Raw genomic sequence first — 9,639 nt, 5'->3', positions numbered from 1 at the left:
CTATGCTTTCAGTGCTTTATTTAAGAATATCGCAGACTCTTTTGTTTGAGACGATGTATATTTTAGTTGTGTAAAGGAATAAAGTACAGTAAGTAGGCTTGGCAAGTAAATACTTTTCATGGTAATTCAGTTTTCTATACACTACATAATTAATGAAAAGAAAAGATTTCAGTGTGTGTTTAAAGAACTCTGCAATGATTTGTTTCCGTGCTTCCCTTCTGTTATTAATGTACAGTTTAAAATAAAGCACTTTCAAATATAAAAGAAACCAAAACAACATGTATTTATTAAGTTTCTTTTATATTTGAAGGTGCTTTATTTTAAAGTAACTAAAAGCCCGGAAACGTTTAAACAGGAAGTTTCAGATACAAACAGCTAGTTGAATCTATGCCAGTGAGAGGCATGCATAAAATAACAAACCAAAGTCAGGAAAAAAACAGGAAAAAAATAATACTACATCAAGGATAAGCACAAAACTTCGATACTATCATGAGGTTCACACATTTACATATGAAAGTAGTTTGCAGCCATGAAACTGAGTTACGGGAATGAAAATGACTTTAATACATCGCGGATAAATCTACAAAGCCTCAAAAACCTCTGAAAAGTCAAGATACGAAAGAAAAATGAATGATACATAGAGCCCAGTGAGACTGCCCCAGTATACCCCAGGATTCTGAGAATAACTTTGGACAGACAGACAGCCTCCATATCCTGTACATCCCAGATTAAGGTCTGTTGAAAAGCTATAGAATAAATAAATAAAAACACCTTTAGGGAATAAAACCAGATTTTATTTTTACTTTAAAAAGTCCCTTTCTTCTCAATTGGACACGCGATTCTCTACACATTTGTAACAATGTAGGTGTGACAGACAGACAGACAGCCTTCATATACCTCCCACAGTACCGATCAGTAGCTTGTGCTGAGCTGAGCAGATATAACAGCAGCCAGGTCTGCTCTGTAGAAGTGGAGCAGTGCAGTAAACACACAGACACCCAGGAATCACATGTTAGTTTCACATTGAGCGTGATTGAGGGACACTGCAGCTTTAAGAACCACATTAACTTTTCTGAGAGGGAATGTGGAAAATATCAAAGCAAATATTGAGAAAAACAGAAATAAAGGAAACCCACCTGCAAGCAGAAGGATGAGGAACCCCCTCTCCCCCATCACAGCAGACTCTGCATTAGAAAGAGAAGACTTTCCATTAATCACCTTCATAGAGGGAAAGCTTCAAATAAAAAAAAAACAGCAAAACAATAAAAACAGAACACTCAATCACATTGGAACCTCAATAGAAATGCTGGTATTATTATTAGTTCTATTTGATGACCAATAGGAGGACTATATCAGCTTTCACTCAGCACATGGTGTTCCAGGTGGTCTCCCATCCAAGTACTAACCAAGCCCAACCTTGCTTAGCGTCTGAGCTCAGACAAGATGAGGCTTACTCAAGATGATATGGCTGATGTAACTGCTGATAAAAAAATACTAATTAACATCCCCTAAACAAAAGGGAGGTGCTAACAGAAACACGTCATTAACTAATTGTAACAAATAAACGTTTTTCAAACTGTAAATTAAATGTTAAACTGTAATAATGAACCAAAATAAATGAAACAGAGCACACCACTTAGAGCCCACTGGTCAACAAAAGCTGTCATGTCGCCAGCGGACTCCGCGTTGGTGTACTCTAAAGTAAGCCTTGATTGGACAAGGGCCCTGAACATGTCTCCACAGTCAAATAGACCCTCCCCGATGGTCTTGCACTTCCTGGTCTTGTAAATTGCCACCAATAGGGTTCCTGAAAATAAAAAGGTGGGGGAGAAGTGCAGCCAGAACTGCAGCAGGAGGTTCTTCAGAAAGAGAAAGAACGGCTGCAGCCTGGTGCACAAAAAATAAATATGGAACACAGACTGAGATTGACCGCAGAAAGAGCATGAAGCGTCTGAGTCGGTGAAGTGACGCAGGATCTCTCCTGACGTGAGTGTTCCGTGTAGCACCCTCAATCCTAGCTCCCCGGCTCCTCTAGGGACCACTGGGGAGTACAAGGCCTCCCACTGGGAACTCGCCCTCTGGGGGTTGGAGGGGCTCCTGCCAAGAGGTCTTTTGGCGGGAGACAAGGGGGAGGAAGTGGAGAGTGTGGAGCACCGTCACTTACAGGGGCCTCCTCGACATGAAGCGGAGGGGCGGTTGAGGAGAAATCAGAGATCCTGCTCAGGTTGTTCTCGAGGGGAGGCTGAGGAGGGTCCAGCACCTTTAGTTGGATCAGCAGGGCTGGCTCTCCGGTCCTAAAGACCCCCTCGAGATACCTAACAGAGCCTGTGTGCAATGCTGCGTTGCACTCCTGGATCGCTTGGCGGGCCGTTCTGCTGGTCGCCCGAGCCGCCCTGACAACCAGTGACTCAGGAGTCAGCCACTCCAAGCATTGGCGATCCAGGGGATCAAGAGCCTCAGCACCGAAGGGGACTCCCCCTTGGTCGGAACGGTGTGTCAGCCAACGGTGAACATGCGCCGGGTCTTGAGCAGGTCCTGATAAAAGACCGGCAGCTCGGGGAGATGGAGCCGGTCATAGCCCAGGTCATGCAAATGGCGCATGAGGAGGGAGGCCAGTGCACACCACTGCTGGGCTGGGTCTGCATACAAGTATCTCTGCAGGGTCTGTAGTCAGAAGGTGTGCACCTGGCTCTTGATGCACACCAACCTTTGCCCTACCTCGTCCAGAGGGAGACAAAGAACCCCGACAGGGACCCAATGCTTTCTGGCCCAGAAGAAGTTTGTCAGCTTCCTCTGGACCCTGGCAACAAACTCAGGGGGCGGGCTCAGGGTGGTGAGTCAATGCCACAGCATCGATGCCACCAGCTGCTTGATCACCAAGGAAGGCAATTTTAGAACACCCGACCACAACCTCAGTCTTGCAGCAACCTTGTCCTCCAACTTCACCCAGTTGGCAGCGATCGAGGTCGCTGGGCTCACCTGGACTCCCAGGGACTTGCAGCTGTCCGCGCTCCACTGGAAGTGCTGGAGGGTGATAGGAAGAGAGTCCATCTGCCAGGGACCTACTAAAAGCCCGGAGCATTTGTTTCAGTTGATCCTGGCAGAGGACGCAGCAGAGTAAATGCTCTGGCAGCTCCGCATCCTCTCCAGATCAACTGGATTGAAGGCCACTAGGAGCATGTCGTCGGCATAAGACGTCAAGACTACCCTTGTGTCCGGTTTGCCGAGCACCATCCGCGTGATCCTCCTGTGAAGGAGGCAGAGGAAGAGCTCGATGCACAGCGCATACAGTTGACCGGACAGAGGGCATCCTTGATGTTCTCCTCTCCTGAAAGCGAGGGGTGCAGTCAGGGACCAATTTAGAGAGAAAGAGAGAGGGTAGGGTTCTTGCCTCACCCTGCCCGCAGCCTTGAGGGTGCAGTTGAAGTCACCCCCGAGGACCACACACTCGTCTGCGCTGATGTTTCTCATGTAGGTCAACATCTGGTGAAAGAATTGGACTCTCGCCAGACCCGAGGACGGAGCGTACATGTTCAAGAGGTGAATGATATTGTCTCCGTCCTGGATCTGGTGGTGTAACAAATGGCCTGGCACAACGTCAACCACATTGAGTACCGTGGGAATGAAGGTCACGGAGAAGAGTGTCGCCACCCCACAATATGATTCAGTGAGGTGGCTGAAAGACATTCTCCCCTGACTCCAGAAGCCAGTTGGCTTCAGCCTCTGGAGTCGTGTGGGTTTGCTGCAGGAAGCACACAGAGTAACCTCCTTTTTTCAGGTAGATTACCTGGGCCCTGTGGAAATGGTCCTTGTACCCATTGACGTTCACAGTACCGATGCAATACATGATCTTCTGTCAGGATTTGTTGGTGACACTCACGGGAGATCCTGAGTTTTCCCGAAGTTCACCAACTGGTTGTGTAATTTTTGGGCCCGAATGTGTACGGCTGAGCTCGAAGTTTTGTTGGCGTGGCCAGCCCTGAGGAAGGATCTCACCGAGTTAAAAACCCTCTGAAAATCCCCCCATTTGTCCAGGGCCAACTGTACCTTGTCCCTGCGGTAGATAGTGGCCTCCAGGAACTCAACAAGCTCCACCGCAGGGATGGCCGGAGAAGGCGCGGACAGACTCTCCAAGTCCACACTGCATGTAGACCCAGCGTCCAACTCCCTCTCCCCCTGCTCTCCATCACCACCTCACGATGGTAAAGCACAACGCACTCATGTTATTGTGTGAGCACTTTGCACCTTATTTTGAGCCTCACCGGTCCTCCCTGCGCCCCACCTCCAGGTTTCCTAGTCCTTTTGTTCCAGGGAGTGGGGATGGCCCTACCTTATGTGCTCTCTGGTTTTTCCCCTCCTTCCAGTCCCTCAGTGGTGGGCTGAGGACCGGTTCCCTGGTCCATTTGTTCTACAGGGAGGGGCTTTAACTCGAGGTCATTATCTTCTTGTGCACTCTCCTGTTCTTCCCCTCCCTCTGTCCCCTAAGTAGGGGTCGCTTGCATAGGCTCCACATTGTCAGCTGAGCCCGCACCTGCCTCAGGACGTGTGTCTTTCACCTCCTCCTTGGCAACACAGTGTTCAGGACCCACGTTGTCGCTGGATGGGGGTGGAGCCTGAGGCAGTTGTTCTTTTGGGGGCCCCTCCTGTGCCCCTCCACTGCGGCCAGCCCCTCGGTGGTAGGTTCAGGGCCGGTTTCTGGGACCAATTGTGAATCGGGGAGGGGATACACCTGAAGGGCTGCCTCCCAGGGTCTTCCCCGGCAGCACAAGGGCCAAGGCCTTTGTCGCCAGTAGAGGGGGGAAGCCAAGGCTTTGGGGTATTTTGTTTACAGGGGCCTTTCTTTGACCCCTCAGAAACACCCCCTGCAGCTGGCCCCTTAAAAGGTGGAATCGGGGCTGGTTTTGCTGCACTTGCGTGCAATTGTGGGCAGGTTAGCCTGCACCTTCCTCTTCCCCCTTATGCCACCAGAGACGGTTTCCCCCCGTATCATGATGGGAGGGATTTTGCCTCCGGGGGCACATTGTGCCTGTCCCTTGAGGGGTGAGGTGTTTGGTCTTGCAGGCGGATTTGCTGCCCTGCCTCACAGGGGGTTCTGGCTTGGGAGTCTCCTTTTGAGGGGCTCCCTCTGACCCACCACCCAATGGTGTGTGGTGGGCTTTATCACCCTCTGCTTCCCCAACCCCTCCATGGGATCTATGAGGATGTACACCCCCCAACTGCAAGACCCCTCTCACTCACAGTGTGTGAGGCAGCCGCAAAGATCGACGGTCCGACCACCTTGGCCATGGCTTTCGCTATGGCCTCAATTGAGAGGGTGTCTCTCAGGAGGCACGGCACCCCGTGCCTCCTTGTAATATTTTAAAAGGGGGGTGCAGCTTCCCCTGCAGCCACTTGTGCCCACTGTTTCAGGGGCTATGGAGCCTGTCCGCTCATTTTTATTTATTTATTTATTTATTTATTTATTTATTTATGTATTTATTCACTTTTAATTAAACAAATAACACACAGACACCGATACAGACATACAGACACACCCCTGCCCTGCAAAAAAACACCAGCACAGGGGCACACAAAAACGCAGCACAAAACAAACAGTTTATTTCTTAAAGGAAAAAAATATTACAAAAAACAAAAACAAACCAAACAAAGTTTAAGGTAATTAAAATGAATTAAAAATAAGAAAACAGAGCAGAGCAATGTGCCTGCCCTTCCCCCACTCTGCACAAGGCAGAAGCAGGGGATTGAAACTAAAATATAAAAAAATGAAAAAAGTTGTTATTAAAACTACAAATAAAATTAAAAGAAACAAACAAGTCTTCATAATTAAATTAAAAAAAAATGAAAGTGCTTCAATGAAAATGGCTGCTCTCCTGCACTTGGAAACAGTGCATGTGCAGGCAGAACAAAAGAAAAAAGAAACAAAAAGATTTTTTTTAACAGAAAGATGCCCTACTACTAGAAAAAATAAAAAGTAAAAAGAATTAGAAAATAAAAAAAAAGTTTAAATAATTGTGTAACAGGGCAGGGTCTGTGCTGCTATCTGACACATACATGATCCTGCAGGGGGAGGTCTGTACTGCTATCTGATGCATGCATGATCCTGCAGGGGGAGGTTGAGAGCCCCGTAGGATCTGCCTGTCAATCATGGCAATGACACAGAGAGGTTGGGTGAGAGTTGAACTAAGAATTTGCTTAAATTACATTTTTTAATTGTTTAGTTTATAAATGGCTGGAGAATTCAAGTTCCTTATACAATTTTATATGTAACTTGAAATCTCCAACTGTCTAAAATAATTAAAAAGCTCTGATTAGGCTAATTGTTAGTTCAATTAAGGGTTCAATTAAGTAACAGAGCTCGGTTGGGACAAACCCCAGCAGACACAGGGGTACCTGAGGACCGGAACCACTGCTCTAGATGAATTATCACTTATTGATGTCACTACTGTGCTATTATGCCTTTTATTTTCAAATGGTTCAGGATGCAAATATAGCCTTGCATTTCTTAAATAATGTGCTATGATTTGTGTGTATAGGTCAGTAGTATTGAGGATGCTGTTTGTGAACTGCGGCTTTAATGAAGCTTTCAACACCGTTCTATCCTTGCACAGCTACAGACTGCGCGTGTTCCTGCCAGAAATCAAATCTCCCGTCGAGCGAGCGAGAGAAAGCGAGAGTTGAGACAAGCAGCTTGCAGCGAATGGAAGAATTATTCAGTTTTCTATTTAAAATACTTTAAATGAACTGTGGAAACACTTTCAAAGTCTCACTGTACTAACAATATAATCATCTTCAGAAGCGTAGAATTGTGATTGTCATTCCATCACTACAGAATAGGGAACATGTTTCAAAAATACTGAATAATTGCTCAAATAAAAAAAAATAAAAGATAAGATTAAATGACCTAACTAAATAAAATACTATTCGCTCTGTTATCTGCATAACAATATGATTCCACACTAAGCCAAGCTGTTTGAGACACGGGATCAAGCTTTGTAAAGATCCAGTCACATCATTACTGTGGTAATAATTGTAACATGCTTTTACAAATGACTTTCCTTGTTTTGTTTCTCCTATCATTTAGCGGACTGTCTCGTATGAATTGTTTGAATTGCACATTTATTAGGACATGTCAATACTTTACAATGCTTTAGTATTTCAAATGGCAAATATGATTTTAAAGAGTATGCAGCTCCAGAACACCGCTGCTAAGCTGCTATCATGGAATACACATCAATTATAATGATTTCGTTTCACTATGTTTGCATAAAGACCCAATATTGCACTTTGAAGTATTGAAAACATCTGATTTGAATGTATTCTTGGCAGGTTTGAGTAGGGTAAGCAAGGCTATGCAAAAGCACAGCACAGTCCATCGACCAAATGACTTTTTATGCTGCTACAGATTTAATTGAATATATTTCTACAGTTTATATATTTTTAGAAGAATTCCTGCTCAAATGACTCCCGCATTTAACCAATCAGAACAGACTTAAACAGAGTAGGGCTGTATTAGAAACACATAAGCATCTGCAGTAAAACAATACAGAATAAAAATATTAAAAAGCAATACATCTCAATATAATAATAATAATAATAATAATAATAATAATAATAATAATAATAATAATAATAATAATAATAATAATAATAATAATAATAATAATATTTTTTTTGAGTTTATTTCCTATAGCTATAAAGCTAAACTCCCTCCTTAAAATCTATATTTAAAACCTATTGGGACACTGGACTTTCACAAATACACATGCTGCTGTTTTTAATGGATATTTACTAATCTACATACAGACAAACACATCTAGATCATGTTTTTTGAAAGTCTTACCTTAGACGCAAAGCAGTGCCAAAGTGTTCTCCCTGGTCTGAAACGCGCTGACACTGTGACAGCTCAGTTTAGACATGCTGTGATATACTGAGCATGATGGGTGGAGACAACCAGCACAGCCAGTGACGTCATTCAGTAAGCAGTGATAGTCACGCCCAATTTAAAAAAGGTACACGTTTTATATATATTAAAATATACAGCAGCACCAAGCATGATTAAGACAATTACCCCCACGTTTTAATATATGTGCTTCAATACATATATTAAAACGTGAATTGAATTTAAATCAAGGGAAGTAATGTTAAAACTTTACAATGCATTAGTAAGACCTCATCTAGAATATTCTGTTCAGTTCTGGTCACCTCGTTACAAAAAGGATATTGCTGCTCTAGAAAGAGAGACATTCAAATCTCTCTGATTTGTATCTGCAGTAACAACAGGTGTGTGCTGTAGACAGTGTGAGCAGCTCAGTTAAAGAAATGAAAAAACTAAACCAGAGCAAAGTATATTTCTGGCTTGGTTATACAAACACAGCATGATCGCTGCACTTCATATATTTATACAAACACAGCATGATCTCTGCACTTCATATATTTATACAAACACAGCATGATCGCTGCACTTCATATATTTATACAAACACAGCATGATCGCTGCACTTCATATATTTATACAAACACAGCATGATCGCTGCACTTCATATATTTATACAAACACAGCATGATCGCTGCACTTCATATATTTATACAAACACAGCATGATCGCTGCACTTCATATATTTATACAAACACAGCATGATCGCTGCACTTCATATATTTATACAAACACAGCATGATCACTGCACTTCATATATTTATACAAACACAGCATGATCGCTGCACTTCATATATTTTCTTTACTTTGAAACTTTGCAAATCCATCCACCACCACGCTCCCCCATGCTGACCTGCAGGTGTGAGAGTCACTCGGGGCTTTCTTTCTTTCTTTCTTTCTTTCTTTCTTTCTTTCTTTCTTTCTGTAATCATCCTTTTAGACTTTTAAAAAGCACAAAACAACAATTTAATGGTAATTTAGGACAGTGCTGCCAGAATTAAAATGCGTCCTTCAGGGACTAGACTACTCCTCTAACAAGTACAGGGACAGAAGCATTATCTGTTAACATACTTCCATATTAATACATCCATAACTTCTTATACACCAAATCCTGAGCAACAAAGAATCAATATGAAGCTGGAGAGCTGTAATATTATTATTATTATTAATAATAATAATAATAATAATAATAATAATAATAATAACACATACACACACTTAGACACACACACACACACACACACACACACACACACACACACTCAGACACACACACACACACTGAGACATACACACACACACACTCAGACACACAGACACACTACAACACACACAGTCTGAGTGTGTCTCAGTGTGTGTGTCTCAGTCACTTCAAGTCATACAAAGAGCATTTCAACCTTTCCAATTGTGCCTATTTCCTTGATGCTTGACAAGTTTGGCATAATTGCTTCTCCTAACTTGGACTTTTGTGTTTGATATCACCCCTTTAAACGGCTGTTGCATTTTTCTAACTGGTTTTTTGACATTGACAATGTTTTTGTTATAGATTCTATATACAGTTAATATGTATTGCTAATTGATTTTATATTATTAAACATCATTCTGCTATAAACATCACAACTTTCTCACGTAGCTCGGAGTGACAGGTAAGAATGCGGTTGTTGTTGTTATTGTTTATTATAAGAGTGAGTAAATGTCAAAAAGGA

This window comes from Acipenser ruthenus, chromosome 51, assembly GCF_902713425.1.
Source record: "Acipenser ruthenus chromosome 51, fAciRut3.2 maternal haplotype, whole genome shotgun sequence".
In the NCBI taxonomy this organism is placed as follows: Eukaryota; Metazoa; Chordata; class Actinopteri; order Acipenseriformes; family Acipenseridae; genus Acipenser; species Acipenser ruthenus.
This window is presented reverse-complemented; position numbering follows the sequence as displayed.